Source organism: Oryctolagus cuniculus, chromosome 11 (genome assembly GCF_051225735.1).
Source record: "Oryctolagus cuniculus isolate XC-2025 breed Fujian yellow rabbit chromosome 11, ASM5122573v1, whole genome shotgun sequence".
NCBI classification, from domain to species: domain Eukaryota; kingdom Metazoa; phylum Chordata; class Mammalia; order Lagomorpha; family Leporidae; genus Oryctolagus; species Oryctolagus cuniculus.
In genome coordinates this window covers 14,975,715-14,998,837 of record NC_142877.1, presented here as the reverse complement: position 1 = coordinate 14,998,837, position 23,123 = coordinate 14,975,715, and the positions used below count along the sequence as shown (strand labels likewise).

The 23,123-nt window shown below is 54.8% G+C and overlaps 1 protein-coding gene across 1 annotated transcript in view; it reads right to left on the bottom strand.

The window, feature by feature from the left end:
- JPH2 (junctophilin 2) overlaps window positions 1-23,123 on the bottom strand; it is a 75,003-nt gene that overhangs the window by 17,774 nt on the left and 34,106 nt on the right. The gene's annotated exons all lie outside the window — the stretch shown is intronic.

Genomic DNA, 23,123 nt, shown 5'->3' with positions numbered 1-23,123 from the left:
TTAAAATGGCGTTTTACTGTCTGTCAAACAGCACCATCAAAGCCACAGCGGCCTGAGGCCATTGTGCAGACACAGCAGCTGCCCCAGGGTTGGAGCCTTTCTTCTCCTCCATCCCTGCACACACCTGGGAACCCCGTAAAGGTGCAATTGGGAGGCATCGCGGTCAGGTGCATGGAATCCGCAGTCCTGTACCTGAAGTTGAATTCCGACTCAGACGCTCATGGGCTGTGTGACCTGCTCAAATCCCAGGACCTCTCTGTGCTACCTCTGGGAGACTTCCCAGAAGGCTGCTGGCGCTCCCACTCGGTTTAGTGCCCTCCCCTCTAGTGTGTGCTGAGCCCGGTGACAGCTTCTAAGAAACAGAATACGGCAAAGAGATGGGATGTCATTTCCATGTAGTGAGTACAAGCAGATGGCTTGACTCCAACCGCAGACCCTCCTGCTGTCTTGACGAAGCCGGTTGTGTGCAGGGGGCACCCACATGGCAAGGAACTGAGGGTGGCCTCCTGCCAACATCCAGGAAGGCACTGAGGCCCTCAGTCCAATGGCTTGCAAGAAACTGGATCCTGCTAACAACCATGTGTGTGAACCGGGAGTAGATCCTTCCCCCATGCAGCCTTCAAGTAAGACTACAGCCCTGGCTGACACCTTGACCTCTGCCTTGTTACAGATGCTGAGCCACAGGACCCGGCAGAGCCACGCCCTGAAACCCCACAGAGACTGTGAGCTTATGCACGTGTGTTGTCTTAAGTGGCTGCATTTGGGGATAATCTGTTATGCAGTCACAGATGTCAAATGCTGGGACTGATGTTGGGGCACAGCAGGTTAAGCTCCGACATCGGCATCACATGTGAGAGTACAGGTTCGCGTTCCAGCTGCCCTCCTCTTGATCCAGCTCCCTGCTAGTGTGCCTGAGAAGGCAGCAGAAGATGGTCCAAGTGCTTGGGGCACTGGTGGAGACCCGGATGGAGTTCCGGCCTTCTGGCTTTAGCCTGCACCTGCAATTGTGACCATTTGAGGAGTGAACCTGTAGAGGGAAGATATTCTCTCTCTCTCTCTCTCTCTCTCTCTCTCTCTTTCTCTCTCTCTCTCTCTCACCCTGCATTTCAAATAAATCTTTAAAAAACCAGGTAGCAAGCCTGTGCTGTGGTGTACTAGTCTAAGCCCTCGCCTGCAGTGCTGGTATTCCACAGGGGCATCGGTTAGAGTTCTGGCTGCTCCTCTTCGGTTCCAGCTCTCTGCTGCAGCCTGGGAAAGCAGTAGAAGATGGCCCAAGTGCTTGGGCCCCTGCACCCACATGGGAGACCCGGAAGAAGCTCCTGGCTCCTGGCTTCAGATCAGCCCAGCTCTGGCCATAGCAGCCATTTGGGGAGTGAACCAACAGATGGAAGACCTTTCTCTCTGTCTTTCCCTCTCTCTATCTGTAACTCTACCTTTCAAATAAATAAATAAATAAAATAAAAAAAAAACAGGTAACAAATACAATGGGATAACGATAATGGCCACCTGCTGGGACCGTTAGGAAAATTAAGTGCTCAGAGCGGTGCTTGGCTCAGAGAACACACTAGGAAAGTGTCTGCTGCCACTGTCAGGCATTTCTCCCTTACCTGTTTGCCCCAGTTCCATACATTCGTAGCTATTGTTTCAAATTGCTCAACTGTTTTTCTTCTTTAGAAATCCAGCATCTACATAGCTTCTGCTTTCTCTCCTAGGAATCTGCTCAACAAATACATCCAAATCGTGCAAAATGACCCAGGGACAAATAAGAGCATTTATTGCAACACTGTTTGTAGGGGCATTTGAGTCCAGCCAGCAGCTGGAAGCTGGTTAACTCATTTATGGCATAACCATCGGAAGGTTTATTCTGTAGCCAGCAGCAGGAAGGAGGGTGAGCTTTATGGACTGATGCTGAGTGAATTCCAAGATGAGTTTGGTTGAAGGGCAAGGTCTGAGAGAGCGCACACCCTCTGTAACACTGCAAACAGCATGCTGTCCTCTCCACATGGAATATTCATGGGAGGACAGGCAGGAAGCTGGTAAGACAGGTCGACAGGTCGCATGTTGGGAAGAAACTGAGTGGCTGCGAGCAGGTGGAAGGGAAACAAATATTTCAGAAAGATCATGGAAATGGGATCCAAAGATAAGCTGATTTTGGTTAAAAAAAAATCAAATCCATGCATTTAAGAGGTTACCAAAAAAGTTCATGAAAATACACATTATGAAAAAACTATGCATGGATTACAAAAATATCTTGCACCAAAATAAACTTCATTCTATCATCCGTGAACACACACACACACACACACACACACACACACACACGGCCTGGTTTATTTGGGGCTGGTTCATTTCCTTCCACTCCAACTCTTCCTCTCGGCCCTGCCCTACCTGCTCGCCACCCTGCCCTGTGCCTGGAAGACTCTTCCACAGCCTGCAGCACCCAGCAGCACCCAGCAGCACCCAGCAGCACCCCTGCTCCCGGCACTCAGCCCATGGCAGCCACCAGCGAGAGGCTGGAGGGAGAGGGTGGAGCAGACAGAGGTCTGGGTGTTCCAGCTGTCGCTCCACCAAATCCCCACATCGTGCCTTCAACCCTGGGGTCCCAACGGCCCCCGGTGGCTGCTAGCCCTGGACGCCTCACCAGCCCCTGCTCACTTCCTGCCCACGCCTCTGCACACTGTATCCTCACTAAAGTCTCTTCAAGCCTCTCCTGCCAGAACCCTGGAGGTGCATCACATAGACTCACACCAAAAGCCAGAGCTCTACGCTGTGGTGCAGCGCGTGTGGGTGTGGGGCCAGCAGGAGGATGATGTCCGTTCTTCACCACGGCAACCCTAGGGGTAGGATGTTATTCTGTCCACCCAGTACATAGGGAAACCTCTGGGCGCAGCCATGCAGCCAGGAAACACTGGCCTGGCGGAGAACTGCAGGTCCACCTGGCTGCACAGCCTGAGCTATGCCTCTGCAGAGGCTGCCCAGGGTCAGTTAGTGCAGGATGGCCCTAGAGGCCGTTGCAGGCTAACCCCCCGCCTACCTAGCAGAAGAGGGCAGGGCTGTGCTGACGCTTGGGTCTCACGGGCTGGTCCTGCCTTCTCGGGTGCCCTGGAATGCCTCCTTAGAGCCGGAAGGCTTGGCTGAGATGCAGGCAGGGGGTAGCAGGGAGGGGTGAAGGGAGACATGCAGCATTTGGCATGGTGGGGGCGGGCACCCCTGCAGTGAGAATGGTGTGGAGGTCCCCCTGCTGTGCCAGGTGCTATATAGTTGCTGTGTGCTGGGGAAGACAATGTTCTGGGCAGGAGGCCAAGGGGTCAGGGTGACAGGGGATGGTAGTTACCTGGGAGACTCAGCGCAACTGCTGGTTACCCACCAGCCCAGAATATCTCAGCTGGCACGACCCTACTGGAGGTTGAACCAGAGACTGAGCCTGGATGTGAATTTCCCTTCCTATGCCCACCTGGCCCCGGAAGCCTTGCCCAGAAGCCACCAGCACGTCGGACCCTGACCTAACACTTTCCTGTGACAGCCACACTCAGCTCCCAGCCAGACAGAAACGCCCAGCTCCTCACACGCATCCTATCTCCTGTTTCTTCCTCTGGGGCGTTTTAAAAAGTTATTTATTTATTTATTTGAGAGGCAGAGTCACAGACAGAGAGAGGGAGAGACAGAGAGAGGTCTTCCATCTGCAGGTTCACTCCCCAGGTGGCCTCAATAGCCGGAGCTGGGCCAATCCAAAGCCAGGAGCCAGGAGCCAGGAGCTTCCTCCAGGTCTCCCACATGGGTGCAGGGTCTCAAGCACTTGGGCCATCTTCCACTGCTCTCCCAGGCCATAGGCAGGGGGCTGGATCAGAAGTGGAACAGCCAGGACTCGAACCAGTGCCCATACAGGATGCTGGCGCTGCAGGCAGAGGCTTAGCCCACTGCACCACAGCACTGGCCTCAGCCCTGGGGCTTCTACACGGGCTGTTTCCTCTCCTGAGAACACTCGTACGCACCTCCGAGCCTCACTTCCTTGCTGGCTGAGCTCCTACTTTGCTGGGTGAGGACCCTTGCTGGGAGAACTCACCCCGACTGCCAGCTCTCGGCTCTCACAGTCCCCTGCACTCAGCTGCCAGGTGACATCACCTTCCTTCGGTTAGTCCGCGAGCCCCTGCTACCACACAGAGGCTGGCATGCGGATGCCTGCTTAACCAACAAGACTCATCAAATGCTCGTCAGAGACATGTTGTTATATGGGCCGGAAATGTTTGTGTGAGCTGGGAGACCTCCAGGAAGCGTCTCATCTCATGCAGGCCAACACGGTGACAAGAGGGGGACTGCGGCTCAGGGAAGCCCTGGGGTCAGTTCCAGTTTCCAGCCACTGGGATCCCTACTCCGTACGGTCACACTGGAAGGCTCGCGACATGACAGCCCCCACTCTCAGTGTGCACACCTTCTGCCCCTGCACTCCAACAGCCTCCTCACGAGACAGATACGGCTACCATAACTGTCAGTGGACAGACGGCACAGCTGGGACCCTGAACACTTCAGTAACATGCCCAAGGGCACGGAGAGAGCAAAGGATGGGAAGCCAGGAGGTTTGGGCGCCCAGCAGGTGCTCACGGAAGCCATGGTTGACCAGGCCGACACGAGAGCTGGATCATGCACCAGGTACGAGCAGAAGCTGGAGCCCCTGGCCTCTTGCCCTGCGAGACTGGGCAGCTTCCCGTGGCCTAGGAAGCAGTGCACGTCTCTCTTTAGGAAACTGGGGACAGGACGAAGGCCTTGCTACCCTCCCCAGGAGGCCAGGGCTGTCAGGGGCTCCAGAAGGGGCCACAGCCTGCTGGAGAATGGCCCACGCTGCTCCTCCGCTGCACCCAGAGCCCACCATCACCATCATCATCACCATCGCCATCGTCATCACCATCACCATCGCCATCATCATCACATCACGACCTCCATCATTAATAAGCAACACCTGCTGAGTGAAAGGAGCGGCCGAGAGCCGCCATAAAATGGCCTTAATAAAACAGTCCTGGGAAATGGGGAGTAAACTAAGTTCACAGAGAAAGCAGATAGCTACTAGCCAGAGATAAGGGCTACTACCCAGAGATAAGGGCTACTACCCAGAGATAAGGGCGACAGAACATCCTGGTATGCACATAAGCCCCCTCCCCTGTGCTTGTTCAAGCTTAACAAAGAAACCGCGAGACACGTAGGGCACGTAGCCACCCCTTTCTGCTCTTCAAGGACCCCCTCCCCTTGTCCAAGCTTAGACACGTAGGGCACGTAGCCCCCGTTTCTGTTCTCTCCTCCTCCTCGACGACCTCCTCCCCTTGTAGTTACCCAATAAACTTACGCCACCCTATGGTATGTTAATTTTGTGGTTTTGCCCCTTAAAAGCTGTGTGAGATAGCTGCTCGGGGCTCCTCTCGCTTGCTCGCTGCTTGCAGCAGTAGAGGGCCCATTTGCGCAAATGAAATAAATAAAATTACCTCGTGCTCTATTGCATCGTCTGGTCTGGAGTCTGTGTTTCTGGGGTCGTCACAAGAGGACACCGCTTTTGGGGTCCTACACTGAGCACCTACTGTGGGCCGGGAACTACGCCAAAGCACTGTGCTATCTCATGTAAATCCTCATAACATTCTCTAGACTAGATGTCACAATCGAGTCCCATTTTACAGGGAAGAAGGCTATGCTGCCAGCTCACATGGTGGGAAAGGGAAAAGCCAGGACATCAAAATAAGAACATGGAAGCATTGCTTAGTGTTGGAGTCACATGACCTGGTCTTTAAGCCCCAGCTCCCCCACTTCCAACTTGCATGACCTTTGCCAAGTCATGAAATCTCTCCAAGTCTCAGTTTCTCCATCTGCAAAATGGCTTAATAAAAGCACTTAGCTACCCCTAGAAATATCGTGAAGATTAACTGAACTGTGACATGGAAGACGTATATCCACTCCACTGTGACAAGCACTTATGGAGTACCTGCTGTGTGCCAGGTGAACAGGGGAGACTCACCTCCCAGAGCACTCAGACTAGCTCAGCATGGTTCCCGCACACAGTAGGCGCCCATGGAGGGAAACGGCTATTTTTGTTATTATCACTTAGAGATTTCTCTCTCTGCACGGATTGGACTGAAGAGCCTGCTGACTTGGCCCAGGGAGCGCCCTGCCCCTCCCCCCGCCTGGTTGAGCGGCTGCAATGGCATCTGACAAGGCCCAAGTCAGCGGGACGTCTCCTGCCTAAATAAGGACAAGGCGTCCAGGAGAGCTTTCTGGGAGCCGGAGGAATGTGACAGCTGAGCCCTCCCTGCCCAGCACCGCCCCCGCCTCCGGCCCCTCCCCAGGTGGGGCTCACTGAGCATTCCAGCTGCCCCAGAGGTGCCCCAGGGTCACTGACACCCCCTGCCAGCCCACCACAGGCCGGCTCTGCAGGCTGATAAGGGGATTTGGGATGGAATCCCAGGCAGCTGCTTTTGCTCCTGCGGGCTGGCATTGCAGCTGCCACGGGACAGGGGAGGAAGAAGCCACAAGGAGGCCCGACCCAGGCCAAGCCCTGGGAAATCACAGCCCGTGGACAAGCATCTCCAGGGCGGCGCCAGGCACCAGGGCTCCCGAGCAGATCCCCCCGCTGTCTTCCTGTCACAAGAGCTCGTCACAGCCATCATGACGGGGTGTGTGTGTGTGTGTGTGTGTGTGAGACAGCACCACCCTCACAGGGCTGAAAGGACTAAGTGACCTGGTGTCTACTGAGTGCTGGCAGATCAGGCCACATTCTCAGGCCTTGTTAGGGGACCAGGGAGTTTATCATTCAAAGCAGGACATCTGAGAGTAGTGATCGCACCCGGCATGGACCAGGCACGTCCCAGGCACACGGGGCCGTGCGGGCGTCTCAGCCTCGGCCATGCCAAGGAGACACGGAGACCAAGGATGGCGATTATGCCTCCCCCACCATGGCAGTGACCACCACACCCAGCACATAGTAGGTACACTCGGGGGAAGGGAGTTGAGGTTTTGTTTAACAGATTTGATCTTGAATCTTCCCAGGAAGAATACAACAAAGACACTTAAAACTCGGCCTGGAGCTAGAGTCCAAGGGAAAGCTAAGGGGTTCATTGCCTTAATTCAGGCGTGCTTATTGAGCCCTGCACACGGGTCCATGTCTGGGGCCCGGGGTGCAGCGGAAGGGAAGGGGAGAGACGTCTAGAGGGAGGATTCCAGGCCTGGGTGGCAGCTGGTTAAGTCACCACTTGCGACTCTGGCATCCCATACCGAGTGCTTGTACAACTCCCTGCTGCGGTGCCTGGGAAAGCAGCAGAGGAGGACACAAGTCTTTGGGCCTCTGCACCCACGGGGGCACCTGGAAGAATTCCTGGCAAATGGCTTTGGTCTGGCTCAGCCCCGGCTGTTGCAGCCACCTGGAGGGTGAACCAGTGGATGGAGGACATCTCTCTCTCTCTCTGTGTAACTCTTTCAAGTAAAATAAATTTTAAAAAAGGAAGATCTGTAAGAAAACCATCCAATTTAGACTACTCTGGCTTCTAAAACAGGAAGCCCAGAAGGTTAAAAAAAGCAGAGGGAGCTTGGAAAACTTCCCTACAAATGAGAGCTGTGAGCTGTAGCTTGAAGCTGACCAGGGTTGAAGAATCAGCCCGTGGGGCCAACCGCTCCATCAGTGACATCAGAGCAGGTGGAATTGGCCACATGGAGGAGCCGCTGAGTCCATCTGCTATCCTGGCAACAGACACTCATTAGAGAAACGTGAACGCTCTCAGTAAATTCACATCCTTGTTCCACCTCTAGCGCCCATATGGGATGCCGGCACTGCAGGTGACGGCTTTACCTGCTACGCCACAGCGCCAGTCCCTGAAATCCAATTTCAACCATCCTAATTGTACCAATGAGAAGGTCTCACTGGGTGCTAGTGTACTTCAAAGGTCCCTCTTAAACTCTATTTTTAAAACTTATTTGAATTCATTCATTCATCTAATTTGAAAGAGAGACAGATGGAAAGAGGACTTTCATCTGCTGGTTCACTCCGCAAATGCTCACAGCAGCTGGGGCTGGGCTGGGTCAAGACCTCACTCCAGGTCGTCTCCTATACGGGTGGCAGAGACCCAAATACTTAAGCCATCACCTGCTGCCTCCCAGGATGTACATTAGAAGGAAGCTTGCAGCAGAAGCAGAACCGGAGCTCAACCACGCACTCCAATGTGGGATGCAGGCATCCTAAGCCGCATCTTTTTTTTTTTTTTTTTTTTAAGAATTATTTTATTTCTTTGAAAGAGTTATAGAGAGATAGAGCCAGAGAGAGAGGTCTTCCATTGCGCTGGCACACTCCCCAAATGACCGCAACGGCCGGAGCTGAGCTATCTGAAGCCAGGAGCCAGGAGCTTCCTCCAAGTCTCCCACACGGGTGCAGGGGCCCAAGAATTTGGACAATCTTCCACTGCCTTCCCAGGCCACAGCAGAGAGCTGGATCGGAAGAGGAGCAGCCGGGACTCAAACCGGCGGCCATATGGGATGCCGGCGCTGCGGGCTGGGCCTTTAACCCACTGTGCCACAGCACCAGCCCCCTAAGTGCTGCACCAAACACCCACCCCACTCCATTTTTCAACACAGAGCACACAGGGGCCAATACTATGGCTCAGAGGGTTGAGCCACTGCATCCCACATCAGAGCACTGGTTCAAGTCTTCGATGCCCTGTTTCCGATCCAGCTCCCTGGGAAGGCAGCACAAGAAAGTCCAAGTGCATGGATCCCTGCCACCCACATGTGAGTCTCAGTTGGAGTTCCTGGCTCCTAGTTTCAGCCTCACCTAAACCTGGTTGTTGCAACCATTTGGGAAGGGAATCAGCAAATGCTCTCGCTCTCTCTCGCTCTCTCTCTCTCCCACACACACACACACACACACACACACTTGCCTTTCAAGTAAATAAATCTTTAAAAAAAAAATTCTCCTGGGGCCAGCATTGTGGCATAGTGGGTTAAGCTGCTGCCTGCAGTGCCAGCATCCCATCTGAGCACTGGTACATGTCCCGGATGCTGCCTCCCAATCCAGCTCCCTGCTAACGGCCTTGGGAAAGCAGCAGAAGATGGCCCGAGTGTTTGGGCCCCTGCACCTGGAAGAAGCTCCTGGCTTCAGTCTCGCCCAGCCCTGGCCGTTGCGGCTACCTGGAGGGTGAACCAGCAGATGGAAGATTTCTCTGTATCTCCCTCTCTCTAACTCAGATTTTCAAATAAATAAGCAAATCTTTTTTTTTTATTTTTATTTTTAATTTTTTTGACAGGCAGAGTGGACAGAGAGAGAGACAGAGAGAAAGGTCTTCCTTTTACCGTTGGTTCACCCTCCAATGGCCGCCGCGGCCAGAGCGCTGCGGCCGTTGCACCGCAATGATCCGATGGCAGGAGCCAGGTACTTATCCTGGTCTCCCATGGGGTGCAGGGCCCAAGCACTTGGGCCATCCTCCACTGCACTCCCTGGCCACAGCAGAGAGCTGGCCTGGAAGAGGGGCAACCAGGACAGAATCCAGCGCCCCAACCGGGACTAGAACCCGGTGTGCCGGTGCCGCAAGGCGGAGGATTAGCCTAGTGAGCCGCGGCGCCGGCCAATAAGCAAATCTTTTAAAAAATTTAAAGATTCTCCTGAGCAGAGCAGTGGCAAGTGAGCAACTGCAGATGATGTAATAGTCTTTGCCCTGTTGCTAACATATTTTTCCTGTTCTTTTTCTTTTTTTGGTTAACTTCTCTTAACCTTCTGTATGATTTCTATTTATAGTACTAAACTATCTTTTTTTATTTAATTTTTTTGACAGAGTGGACAGTGAGAGAGAGACAGAGAGACAGAGACAGAGAGAAAGGTCTTCCTTTGCTGTTGGTTCACCCTCCAATGGCCACCGCGGCCGGCGCACCGCGCTGATCCGATGGCAGGAGCCAGGTACTTATCCTGGTCTCCCATGGGGGTGCAGGGCCCAAGCACTTGGGCCATCCTCCACTGCACTCCCGGGCCATAGCAGAGAGCTGGCCTGGAAGAGGGGCAACCGGGACAGAATCCGGCGCCCCGACCGGGACTAGAACCCAGTGTGCTGGAGCCACTAGGCAGAGGATTAGCCTGTTGAGCCGCGGCGCCGGCTCTAAACTATCTTTATAAAGCTGAATTCAGATTTCAGAAAGTGACAACACTGGTAAGTAGTGCAGGGATCAGAATGCAGGCGTGAGGGCTTAGGAAGATGTACCAGAGGCTCCCGCTGTCACAGATCTGTGCCTTCGCCCAGGCTGGTCCTTCCGCCCTTCCACGCTGGCCCCCCTGGGCTGCCTTGGACACCGTCTGGGCTGAAGTCATCTCCCAGAGAAGCCAGGGTCACAATACGTGGGAAAGGACAAACAAGGACGCGGCTCTGGGCTGGCTCTTTTTCCGCAGGGACAAGGCAAAGACGGCTCAGTGCTCTGGGAAATGGAGCTGCAGAGAAGCAAGGTCATGCCCAAGGTCATTCATCAAGTTCACAGCAGAGGCCTTCCCCCACCAAGGTAGCGCAGATGGGAAGACCAAATGGGCACCCTACATCTGGGGGAGCAGGTGCTCTCTGGAGGAGCCCGTGGGTGATCTGGAGGGCGTGCAGCTCCGTCTAATGCTGCGGAAGTCACAACAGATACAGTCGACATCACGGGCCGGGGGCCGGCGCTGTGGCATAGCAGGTAAAGCTGCCGCCTGCAGTGCCAGCATCCCACATGGGCACCGGTTTGAGTCCCACCTGCTCCTCTTCCCATCCAGCTCTCTGCTATGGCCTGAGAAAGCAGTGGAAGGTGGCCCTGCACCCAAGTGGGAGACCCAGAGGAAGCTCCTGGCTTCAGATCAGCCCAACTCCAGCCATTGTGGCCATTTGGGAAGTCAACCAGAGGATGGAAGACCTTTTTGTCTCTCCCTCTGTCTGTCTGTAACTCCATCTCTCAAGTACATTTTTTAAAGATCTTAAGAAAAAAAAAAAAATCACTGGCATGAGGAAATGTGTTTCGATGCAGCCGGGTGCTGGAATAATGCACAGCCATGAAAACAAATGGACAAAGTTCCTGACTCGGAAAGATCTCCAACGCAGGTACAGCAAAGAGGAAAAGGCAAGGTTCACAAGTGCATGGATGCCACCTTTTGGGTACGGGGAACACAGGAATCTAAATGTGCTTGTGCTTGTGTTAGGCTGGGCCACGTGAAACTGCCATTCAAGACCAGCGATTTCAAAGTCCCACCTTAATATATGCACAAAGTGATTCCAGAGAGGAAGGAGAGATGCTACAAACAACAGTTGCCCGTGGGGTGTGGAGGTGACAGGGAGATGGGCACAGGGACAGGAGGTGGACTCTCCCCACTTCTACAGCTGGGCACTGGGGCCCAGGGAAGTACAACATTTTTTTTTAATAAAGGGGAAAATCCTTGGGCTGCTCAGGTCAGGTTTTCTGTGTCACGGTGCTGGGGTAATCAGGGAGGAACTACGCCTGCGAGGGGTGAGGCCCCCAGCTTAAACTCTTCCACAGAACCAGCTGTGGCATTGCCCCCTCCGCCAGTTAGTCAGGGACCTGGGGCCCCCAGGCCTCAGCCAGGCCCTGGCAAAGCCACAGCAAGCCCGCCCTGTGGGGCTAAGGTGCTGGCATCAGGCTCCCATGACCTTGTGGTAACACCCGCTTCCCAGATAGGGTTGCGCGAAGCCAGGGCTGATGGAACAGCATTTCAGCAGTAATGCAACAGGTCAGCGATATGTGGGGACAAGGATGTGGCGTGGCCGGAGGTGGCCTTGCAGAGGGACCCCCCCCCCCCGACAGCCCCTCCTCCTAAGAGCGGTCTCTCACAGCACACCACTCTCAGCACAGGACACAGGTTCTCTGGGATAATGGGAACTCACGGGTGTCACCCACAGAGCCTACTCTGTCCTGGGCTCTCTGGTTCTTCATTCAGCAACACCAGAGGACTGGAGTAAGGGTAAGAATCGTCACAATAACGGACACAACCACTGCAGGGCGGGGCTGAGGTGCAGCGGCTAAGCCGCCACTTTCCGCCAGCAGCCTGCAACAGGGTGCCAGTTGGGTGCAGCTGCTCTGCTTCCGATCCGGCTCCCTGCTAACGCATCTGGCAAAGCAGAAGGTGATGGCTGACACCCATGTGAGAGACCCTGATGGACTTCCTGGTTCCTGGCTTTGACCTGACCTAGCTCCAGCTGCTGCAGGCATGTGGGGAGTGAACCAGAAGTAGGAGGATCTCTCTATATATAAAACTCTGCCTTTCAAGTAAATAAAGAAATCTTGAGAGAGAGAGGGAGATATATATATATATATATATAGAGAGAGAGAGAGAGAGAGAGACCCCGCCCACCACTGTGGGCTGGGTGCCATGGTCAGCGCTCCACACAGGTGATTGTATTCTGCTCTGGCAACCCCCTCCGCAGTGAGCAGATCAACCACGGGAAACTGAGGCTCCAGGAAGTGTCTTGCCCAAGGGACGAGGGCTGTCCCAAATTCCTGGCTCCTGCCCTAAACCGTGCATGTGGCCTGGCTGGGAGAGCTGTCCACCAAAGAGAACTCGAGGGTGGGAGGGGGAATGTCCCCATGTTTGCTGGGACATCGGGGCACACGGTGACTGCCACTCAGCAAATGCCCAGCGTCCCTCCCTGCCCGCCCGAGGGGCCTGACCTCTGTTATGGAGGCTGCGTGTCTGGAGTGAGACAGTCACCTTCCCAGCTCCTTTGCATCTAAGGAGGGGCAAATCCCTGGCTGGGCCTCCCGTCCCCACAAAGGGAAGCAGTGGCGCTCTGACCTGTTTCTGGAGTGCAGAGGAGGTGTGCGGCTCAGCAGCCGTCTTTTGAGTGTGAGGACAAAGGCCACACTGTAAGGACAGTGGGAGCTGAAGTCAGATGGTGGGGGGTCCCTGGGGATTTCCCTCAGTGTGGCCTCATCAGCCTCCCACCGCCTCTCTGATCCTGTTACTGAGAAGTCAGCCCTGGGAGGGCTCCACAGCGCGAGCTGATGGAGCCCTTCCAGGGCAGGGCTGGGGTTTGAGGGCAGAAAGTCTGGTTTTCACAAATCCAAGCTGCCCAAGGTGGCCCAGACCTGCTGGAGAGACCATGCGCTCCCCACGCTGGAAACAGAGAAGCAGTGATGGATGCCCACTTGGCAAGAGTGACAGGAGGGCATTGTGACACTGGCTGGGCCACGTGGCCATGCGTGCTTTAATCATACCCTCTTTGAGAGGTGAGGAAAGGCCCCCAGGACGCGTGCCCAGTTATGTATGGGCAGGCACACCCGCCCGCCAGTGACCTGCGAGGCCCCACAGAGGCCCTGTCCAGGAGAACCTGTAGCAGCAGTGAGAACGCTCTCCATCCGTGCTATCCGAGGCGGCAGCGGCCGAGTACTTGCCATGTGGCCACTGCAACCGGGGAAGGCCACTTGACATTGATGCACTTTCAGTGAATTTAAACTTATACACCTGTGGGGAGCAATCCGGACTAGACTAAGTTGCTCGAATTAGGACTTATTCTATGCATCTGCTCTCCCACAATATGGCGCTGGGAGAGAAGTAAACAGCTTCCGCACAGCTGCCTCCAGTTCAACCAATTAACTGTAGGACTTGCTCCTGATTGGAGAGCAGCGTATTCAGCCGAGTTGGGATTGGCGGAGGAGGACTATAAAGGAGGAGAGAGACGGCATGCACCGGGAACATCTATGGGGAACATCTAAGGGAACCCGTGCAGCCCCCGAGAGAACCGGCCGGCGGTGTGCCGCTCCCCTGCGGAAGTGGGGAATGCGGCCAGGGGGAACTGCCCTTCCACGGAGGTGGAAGGGATAGTAGCCAACCCGGGAAGAACCAGCAGCAAACCCGGGGAGGGCCGAGCAGACAAAAGAACAGCGCAGGGTCCTGTGTTGCTCCTCCACGAAGAGGGGGAGCGACATAATGGTGCCGTGACTCGGATAGGAAACCTAGGACGGATAGGAAACTTAGGAGGGAAGAAACGGGAAGAACTAGGGAAAATATCGGAGAGAGAAACTAGCAAACAGCCTAGGGAAAAGCCGGACGAAAAAGGAGCCGGAAGAAGCTATTGAAAGCCTAGGCATAGACTCGAAACAGCCTAGGGAAAAGCCGGACGAAAAAGGAGCCGGAAGAAGCTATTGAAAGCCTAGGCACAGACTCAGACGCGGACTGTGGGGAGAGGCCAGAAAGTGAAAGCTAGAACAAACAGACTCGGACGCGGACTGTGGGGAGAGGCCAGGAGAAATGAGGGAGGAGTATTGTTGGAGGAAAGCTTGGGGAAACATACCGGGTAGAGAAAAATGTTAGGGAAATTGAAGCCGCGGGGGGCAGGCCAAGGCGGAAACGAAAGCCACTTTGGGATTCTCAAGTTAGCCCGGGAATAGGGGGCGAAAAGTTAAAACCAGAAGCTGAGACGTAAGCCAGATTGGGATCCGTCTGATTAGCCCGGGGAGCAAAGGACGGGAAGCCAAATCGTGGGGCGGAGACGTACGCTGGGTTGAATTCGCCAGGCTAGCCCGGGGAACTTAGATTGAATCCTAGTGGCGGAGACGCAAGCTACGCTGTGTTACTCGCGGAAGCCGCCGCGTGCAGAGAGAGCACGGGGCGTGAATAGATAGGGAACGCTGGCGTAGGCCGTGGTTCAGACGCGAAAGGGTTAAGCGTGGAGACCGCGGAGCGCGCAAAGCCGAGCCGCGCAAAGCCGGGAAGCTGCGCAGATGAGAGAGGCGCGCGGGCTGAAGCGGCGCAGAGCCGGGAACCCGCCGGCGGGGCGGGGTGCCGGAAAGCTGCGGGGATAAGAGAAACAGAAGTTTAGAAGTAAAAGAGAAATAGGAATGTTGGCAGACAGAAGTAAAATGGGAGAAATAGAAATGCCCGGAGATAGAGAAATAGAGAAAAATAAGGCCTCCCCTCAACATGCCAATTAGGAGGCTTGGATTCGGTCTGCCTGATTTAAGGCGGTAAGCGCCAGCAAAGCTCGACCAGAGTATGAGCTGCAGGTCACCGAAGATAGGCACAAACCAACACTAATAAGTCTCCCCCACAATACGGCAATGAGAAGGCTTGGATTCGGTTTGCCTGATAGGTTTTGTAAACACCTGCAGGCAGTTCTAGCAGAGCAGAGCATGCGCTGCAGGGCACCGAACACAGGCACGCATCAGCGCCTAAAAACCTCCTCACAACATGGCGAAGAGAGGACCCGGATTCGGTTTGCCTGATGGATAGGACTTGTAAGAGCCTGTGGCAACTCTAGTGTGTGCCGCGGGACACCGAAGACAGGCGCGTATCAACGCCAAAAATAAAAAGAAAGGGGGATCTGTGGGGAGCAATCCGGACTAGACTAAGTTGCTCGAATTAGGACTTATTCTATGCATCTGCTCTCCCACAATATGGCGCTGGGAGAGAAGTAAACAGCTTCCGCACAGCTGCCTCCAGTTCAACCAATTAACTGTAGGACTTGCTCCTGATTGGAGAGCAGCGTATTCAGCCGAGTTGGGATTGGCGGAGGAGGACTATAAAGGAGGAGAGAGACGGCATGCACCGGGAACATCTATGGGGAACATCTAAGGGAACCCGTGCAGCCCCCGAGAGAACCGGCCGGCGGTGTGCCGCTCCCCTGCGGAAGTGGGGAATGCGGCCAGGGGGAACTGCCCTTCCACGGAGGTGGAAGGGATAGTAGCCAACCCGGGAAGAACCAGCAGCAAACCCGGGGAGGGCCGAGCAGACAAAAGAACAGCGCAGGGTCCTGTGTTGCTCCTCCACGAAGAGGGGGAGCGACATACACCTGCTGCCAGTGGCTCTGCACAGGACAGCACGGCCCTCTGCTCCTGCCCCACCCCGGGCATTCTTTGCCTCCTCTCCTACCCCGGCCCACCCCGTGCCTCCACGCCCACCACACTGGTCTCCCTGCTGTCCCTGGAGCACACCAGCCACATGCCCACCTCGGAGCGTCTCCTTGCTCGTCCCGTACAGGGCAGCTCTGCCCCGAGACGGCCCCTGGACAACTCTTTCAGCTCCTGCATGCCTCTGCTGAAACAGGGAGAGGGCGAGCGTTTGGGGCTGCAGCTAAGCCACTGCCAGCTGGGACACCCATGTCCCACATACAGTGCCCAGGCTTTGGGTCCTGGCTCCATCCCTGATCCCAGCTTCCTGCATGTGCAGATCCCGGGAGGCAGCAGGTGATGGCTCAAGTAGTCGGGCCCTGGCCTTCCACTCAGGAGACACGGAGAGAGTCCCCAACTCCAGGCTTTGGCCTGGCTCAGCCCCATCATTGCAGGCACATGGGGAGTGACCCAGAAGATGGGCGCTCTGTCTGTCTCTCTGGCTCTTGAAAAAGAAAACCAGGGGCTGGTGCTATGGTGTAGCAGGTTAATGCCCTGGCCTGAAGCACCGGCATCCCATATGGGCGCCGGTTCAAGACCCGGCTGCTCTACTTCCGATCCAGCTCTCTGCTAAGGCCTGGGAAAGCAGTAGAAGATAGCCCAAGTCCTTGGGCACATGCACTTGTGTGGGAGACCCGGAAGAAGCTCCTGGTTCCTGGCTTCGGATTGGCACAGCTCCAGCCATTGAGACCATCTGGGGAGTGAACCAGCATATGGAAGACCTCTCTCTCTCTCTCTGCCTCTCCTCTCTCTGTGTAACTCTGACTTTCAAATAAATAAATAAATCTTAAAAAAAAAAAAAAGAAAGAAAAAGAAAACCAGAAAAATCAATGAGGTATGCCCTGGCCACTGGGCCCTCTCACGTGCTCTGTCCTGTACCACGTCCCCTGTGTTGCCTGCCTGGCTAGAACGTGGGGGCCGGGAAGGCAGGATCTTTTGGCTCTCCTTTCCCATGAGCCTTGAACACCACTTAGCACAAAGTCAGCTCTCGACACAGCTCTGCTGAACGAGTGTGAGGGCGTACCTGTGTAAAACGGAGGGTGCCTCTGTCCTGCTAAGAGCCCAGCCTAAGCTGACAGAGCCCTAACATTAGCCACCCATGCCTCCCGAGCTCCACAGAGGTGGCGGGTGCCTTGCCAGGTCCTGGTGCCTAGGACCAGAGTGCCCAGGACGCATAACACGGAGATCCCAGCTAGAAGGGGGCCCAGAGCTTCCCTGGGGAAGACGCACCTGAGCTGAGTGAGTGGATGAACAGGCAGGTGTTAGTGAGGTCATGGTAGAGGCAAATGGAGCAGCATGGGTGGGAGAGCAAGGTGGGGAGAGAGTGGGACACGGCTACAGGGATCGATGGAGAGGGGGTATGGAATGGGGCTGGGGGGTGAACTGGAGCCAGACAGGAAGGGTCTGGTGGGCCAAGGTAAGGGAGCTGCACCTCTCCCTAAGAGCAGACACCCTGGGGCCCTTATCATGCCTACACCTGATTTCATCCCTGGTGGGCGTGGAACATCCATGTGCCATCAGACTGGCCTGGCACTGTCAGGGCCAGCCCAGCACAGCGCCCAGTGCCTGCTGGGAGGCTGCAGGAGGCTGCTCCATCCTCACCCCAAGAGCAAGCACAGCCCGGAAGTGGGGCAGAGGGGACATCGGCCCTGGGGGAGACACCCAGTGTAGAAGAGACCTGCATCGGAGCCCTCTTTCAGGAACATCCTGGGAGCACCGAGGCCCCGGCTGACCCAGTCCCCGTGGCCTGCACTGATGCCCCCTCAGTAACACACTCACTGGCTCATCCTCCTCTCGCCCTCCCCACCCCTCCTCACCTCCTCCTTCCTAGCATCGCCTCCCCAACAGCCCACCTGCACCTGTCTCGGGCTCCACTTTCTCAGGGCCCCAAACTCAGGCCTCCAAGAGACCCTGGCCGCCAGCTGAAGACCTCAGCCGGCGGCTGCGTGGGGAAGAGCAGAGAGGCAGGGAGGAGGCACAAAACCAGGCAGGGACACTTGCCGGGGGCAGTGAGAGGGCAGGGGCTGCAGCAGGGGGAGGCAGAGAGCAGGGGCTGCAGACAGATAGGTGCACTTGGCTCCCTGCAGGGGCAGAGGCTCGGGGCGGGGCGGGGAGGGGGGTGGTGCGCAGGCTTTGTCCAGGTCCGGCCTGGCCTGAGAACCAGCCTTGCCAAGCTCCATCCCGAAGCCAGGCCTGGCTCCAGGACCCGCTGCAAAGGGGCTATTTTTAGCAAGCTGGGTGTTTACGTGAGGGATTGGAAGACCGGCTTTATTTTTAACTGCCCTCCCAGTGGCAGGGATTGCTGATACGAACTTAGGAAGTCAAGTGGAAGCTGCATGGGGCTTTTGAAACCCAGGGGAGCTAAATGCACTTGGGGAGGGAAGAGCTTAAAGGAGGAACACGCTGGTGTCACCAAGTCCCACTGGCCTCCATCTCTAGGTAAGAAGATGAATGGCACCACTGACCATGGCCTCTACTTATCATGTACCCACTGTGTGCCACCACCACGCCATGCAGTCCTCATCATAACCTTGACAAGCAGGGCTGTTATTGTCCCCATTCTACAGACAAGCAAAGTGAGGCTGAGAGAGGACCAGGAACACACAACAGGAAGTAACAGATGGGATCTGAGCCTGTCTCTCTGTGTCCTCCTCCATGCTCTCAACATCTCTGCCCAGCACCAAGGTCAAGGCCTGGGGCCTCGGGCTGGCAGGATGGTCATCCGACAAACTTTCCTTTCCAACAGTGGTTAAAAGGGCAGGGTCTGGATCTGAGCATCTAAGACCTGGCTATATCAACTGTTCCGTAAGTTTGGACTCACTTTCTCATCTGTGAAGTGGGTAGATATGACCTGCAGCACCTCCGTCGTGAGCATCACGGGAGCCGACGCACAGGAGGAGCCAAGCACTGAGGGAGCCCGGTCCTGTGCACACCCAGCTCCCTCCCTGCCCCGCGAGGCACAGCCTCATCTCAAAGACCGAGAAGCGCAGGGGCAGGAAGCTGGCGTCACACAGGACGAGGGCCTAGGAACCGCCCTCCCGACCCTGGTCCGAGCTCGGACACCGACTTGCAGCAGCCACTGGCACTCTGTGATCGCCGGCGCTCCAACGTCCTCGTGCCCGGGCCCTCCCAGCGCTGAGCCCTGGTCCCTGGCACTCAGTCTGCGTGCTAGGGTCAGAGCCACACGCTGGCCCCACTGGGAAGTGGGGAAACCCTTGCGTCTGGGGGGCAGGGGTCCTCTGCTTCTCAAGGTGTCGGCCGCTGGTTTGCCTGACCCCTGACCCTGCTATTTAAGCTAAAAAATAAGGCTGGAAAGGCCCTGGAGCCGGACCCTCGGCACAGTTTACAGAGCTGGGGTGGGGAAGATTAAAAACGTCGCCTCCCACTTAGCAGGCCTTGTCCCCTTCCCCGTGGCTTACTCAAGGTGACTCAGCAGCCACTCAAAGTTTCAGGACAGCCTCCCTCGTCTGGCCCTCCAGCCACACTCCGCTTGCTCTCACCAGGCTCACTGCAGGACCCCGACCAACCCTCTACCTTTGTAGGCCTCAGTTTCTTCATCTGTGAAATGGGCACATTGGACCTCCTCATCCCTAAGGCACCTTTCAACTCAGACCAGCTAATTCTGAGGACTGACAGGAGCGGGCAGGGTCTTTTCTCTAGTTCTCTACTCTCCGAGTTTGGGGGGCCTGACTCACCTGGGCACACTGTCCTTGTAGTTCCAACAGCTCCCTACTGCCAGGAACCGGGCCAGCTGTTCTCCCCCACCCTCACCCCCAGACCACTCAGCCTCAGTGACAGCTGCCTCGCGTACATCACGAGAGGCCCGCTCTGACAGCGCAGGAAGTTCCGCTTGGCCCAGTCTTCAGGCCCAGGTGCAGAGCGATTTTATCCATCTGCTGATTCTCAGAGGAGGGTCACAAGGGAGGGCAGGGGGCTGGGGGCCTCTCTGATGTTTCAAGCCCATGCCCAGGCAGCTTCACCCACTCAGCGGAACCTCAGGTCCAGCAGTCTCAGGAGACAGAGCAGGGACAGAGACCAAGGACGAACTTGGCCCCTATGGGCAAGGGCAGGGGGTTGGTGGGCGTCGAAGGTGGCACTGGGTTTGTGGGACACTGATTGTCTTCAAATGATGTGGCAAAAGTCAGAGGCAAGGCCAGAGAAGACCTAGCACTGGGAGCGAGGTGGGAGCGATGCCTCACTCCTCCAGACGGCCGAGGGGAGATGAAGGGTAAATTTGAGAGCTAACTGGGCTTCTGATAATAACTTGAACGCACACTCTCGCTGACCCAGCAAATCCACTGCTAGGCATTTAACCCCTAAATTAGATCTGCATTTCCCTGGCAACAGTCTTTTTTTTAAAAAAAAAAAAAAGATTTATTTGTTTACTTGAAAGTCAGAGTTATAGAGAAAGAGGGACAGAGATGTTCTATCCACTGGTTCGCTCCCCCAGGTGGCTGCAACAGCCAGGACTGAGCCAGGCTAAAGCCAGGAGCCAGGAGCTCCATCCAGGTCTCTCACATGGGTTACAGGGGGCCAAGCACCTGGGTCATCTGCTGCTGCCTTTCCCAGGCCATTAGCAGGGAGCTGGATCAGAAGTGGAGCAGCCAGGACTCGAATGGCACCCATATGGGATGTCAGCATTACAAGCAGCAGTTTAACCTGCTATGCCACACGCCAGCCCCAACAATCATTCTTTAAACACTACTGAAGGCATATTGGATGGGTTGGAGGGGACACCAGACAGGGGCATTTTGCAAAGATGCCCCCATGTTCATGGACAAGAAGGCTTAAAACTGTTAAAACAATGATACTCTCAAACGAATCTAAAGATGCAACACAAACCCTACCAAGATCCAAGTTGCCTTTCTTTGGTAGAAATTGATAAGCAGATGCAAAAATCTACGGGAATGCAAAAGACCCCAGACATCCAAGGTCATCTTGAAAAACAAGAACAAAGTTAGGGGATCCCTGTTTCCCAATGTCAATACTTGGTCCAAAGCTAGAGCACTCAACAGCAGCCACTGACAGCAGGACAAACAGCTCACAGGAACGGAACGGGAGTCCAGAAACAGAGCCCCACATCTGTGACCGACTGATTTTCAATTAGGAAGTCAAGAGAGCTTAAGGGGGAAAGGCTGGTCTTAACACACAGCGGTGGCACAGCTGTATCTCCAAAGTAAAAGAAGAAAATTAGGGCCAATGCTGTAGTGCAGTGGGTTAAGCCGCCACCTGTGACTCCAATATCCCATGTGAGCACCAGTTCAAGACCTGGTTGCTCCCCTTCTGATCCAGCTCTCTGCTATGGCCTGGGAAAGCAGTAGAAGATGGCCCAAGTCCTTGGGCCCCTGCACCTGTGTGGGAGACCCGGAAGAAGCTCCTGGCTCCTGGCTTCAGATCAGCACAGCTCCAGCTGTTGCAGCCATTTGGGGAGTGAACCAGCAGATGGAAGACCTCTCTCTCACTCTGTGCATCTGCCTTTCAAATAAATAAAATAAATCTTTTAAAAAATGAAATTAGATTCAACTTCATACCACTGACAAAAATAAATTCAAAATCAAAGGTTTTAGAGCTAAAACTATAAACTAAAAACTCTAAGAGTTGGAAAGCAGGTAGTAGTAGATCCCGAAGTAGACAATGGTTCCTCAGGCATGACACAAAAGCACAGGCGACCAAAGGAGAAACAGATAAACTGGACTTCGTCGAAACTGAAAACTTCTAGACCTCAAAGAACATCATTAAGAAAGTAAAGAGAGAGCCGGCGCCGTGGCTCAACAGGCTAATCCTCCACCTTGCGGCGCCGGCACACCGGGTTCTAGTCCCGGTCGGGGCGCCGGATTCTGTCCCAGTTGCCCCTCTTCCAGGCCAGCTCTCTGCTATGGCCAGGGAGTGCAGTGGAGGATGGCCCAGGTGCTTGGGCCCTGCACCCCATGGGAGACCAGGAAAAAGCACCTGGATCCTGGCTCCTGCCATCGGATCAGCGCGGTGCGCCGGCTGCAGCGGCGGCCATTGGAGGGTGAACCAACGGCAAGGGAAGACCTTTCTCTCTGTCTCTCTCTCTCACTGTCCACTCTGCCTATCAAAAAAATAAATTAAAAAAAAAAAAAAGAAAGAAAGTAAAGAGAGGCTGGCATTGTGGCGTAGCAGGTAAAGAAGTGAAGAGACAGGAGTCGGCATGCGGCACAGTGCGTTCCACTGCCACCCGAGACGGCATGCGGCACAGTGCGTTCCACTGCCACCCGAGACGGCATGCGGCTCAGTGCGTTCCACTGCCACCCGAGACGCCGGCATCCTGTCTAGGAGGCCAGTCCTGCCATTGCAGCCATCTGGGGAGAGAACCAGCAAATGCAAGACCTCTCTCCCTCCCTCTCTCTCTGCCTTTCTCTGTAATTCTGCCTTCCAAATAAACAAGAAAAAAATCTTCAAAAAGAAAAACGAAAGTGAAACGACAATCCACAGAATGGGCAGAAACATTTGCAAATCACCAATCTCATAAGGGACTTGTATCTAGAATATACAAAGAATTCTCCCAACCTGATAATAATAAAAAAAATTCAATTTAAAAATGGTGAAAGGATTTGAATAGATATTGCTTGGAAGAAGACACACAGACAGCCAAAAAATGACATCATTAGTCACCAGGGAAAAGCAAATCAAAGCCACAGTGAGATAACTCATTTGAACACATCAGACAAGAAGTACACTGGATAAAACTGAGAATTATTCATAAGGTCTTATGTTTAGTTTTGGTTATTTCCATCTACTCGAAAGGCAGAGTGACAGGGAGAAAGAGAGAAAAAGGGAAAAGAAGAGGGGAGGAGAGATGGTCCAGCTGCTGGTTCACTCCCCAAATGCCCAAAACAGCCAGGGCTGGGCTGGGCCAGGCCACAGCCAGGGGCCCAGGACTCCGTGCAGGTCTCCTACGTGGGGGCAGGGCCCAAGCACTTGATCTGCTGCCTCCCAGCATGCATTATCAGGAAGCTGGATCTGAAGAGGAGCTGCTGGGACTTGACCTAGTGCTCTGATACGGGATGCAAGTGCCCCAAGCGATGGCTTGATCGGCTGCATTGTAACACCTGCCCAGAAATGCCTCTGTCTTTTAGAAGCGCACTTTAAAGCGCTTTAAGGTAAATGCTCTGATGATATCTAGAATTTACTTGATATTATTTCAGAAATATATATATATATGGTGAAGCAAATATGGCAAACCTGTTAACAACTGTTGAATCCAACGGGTATATATTATATCAGTTTCTCTA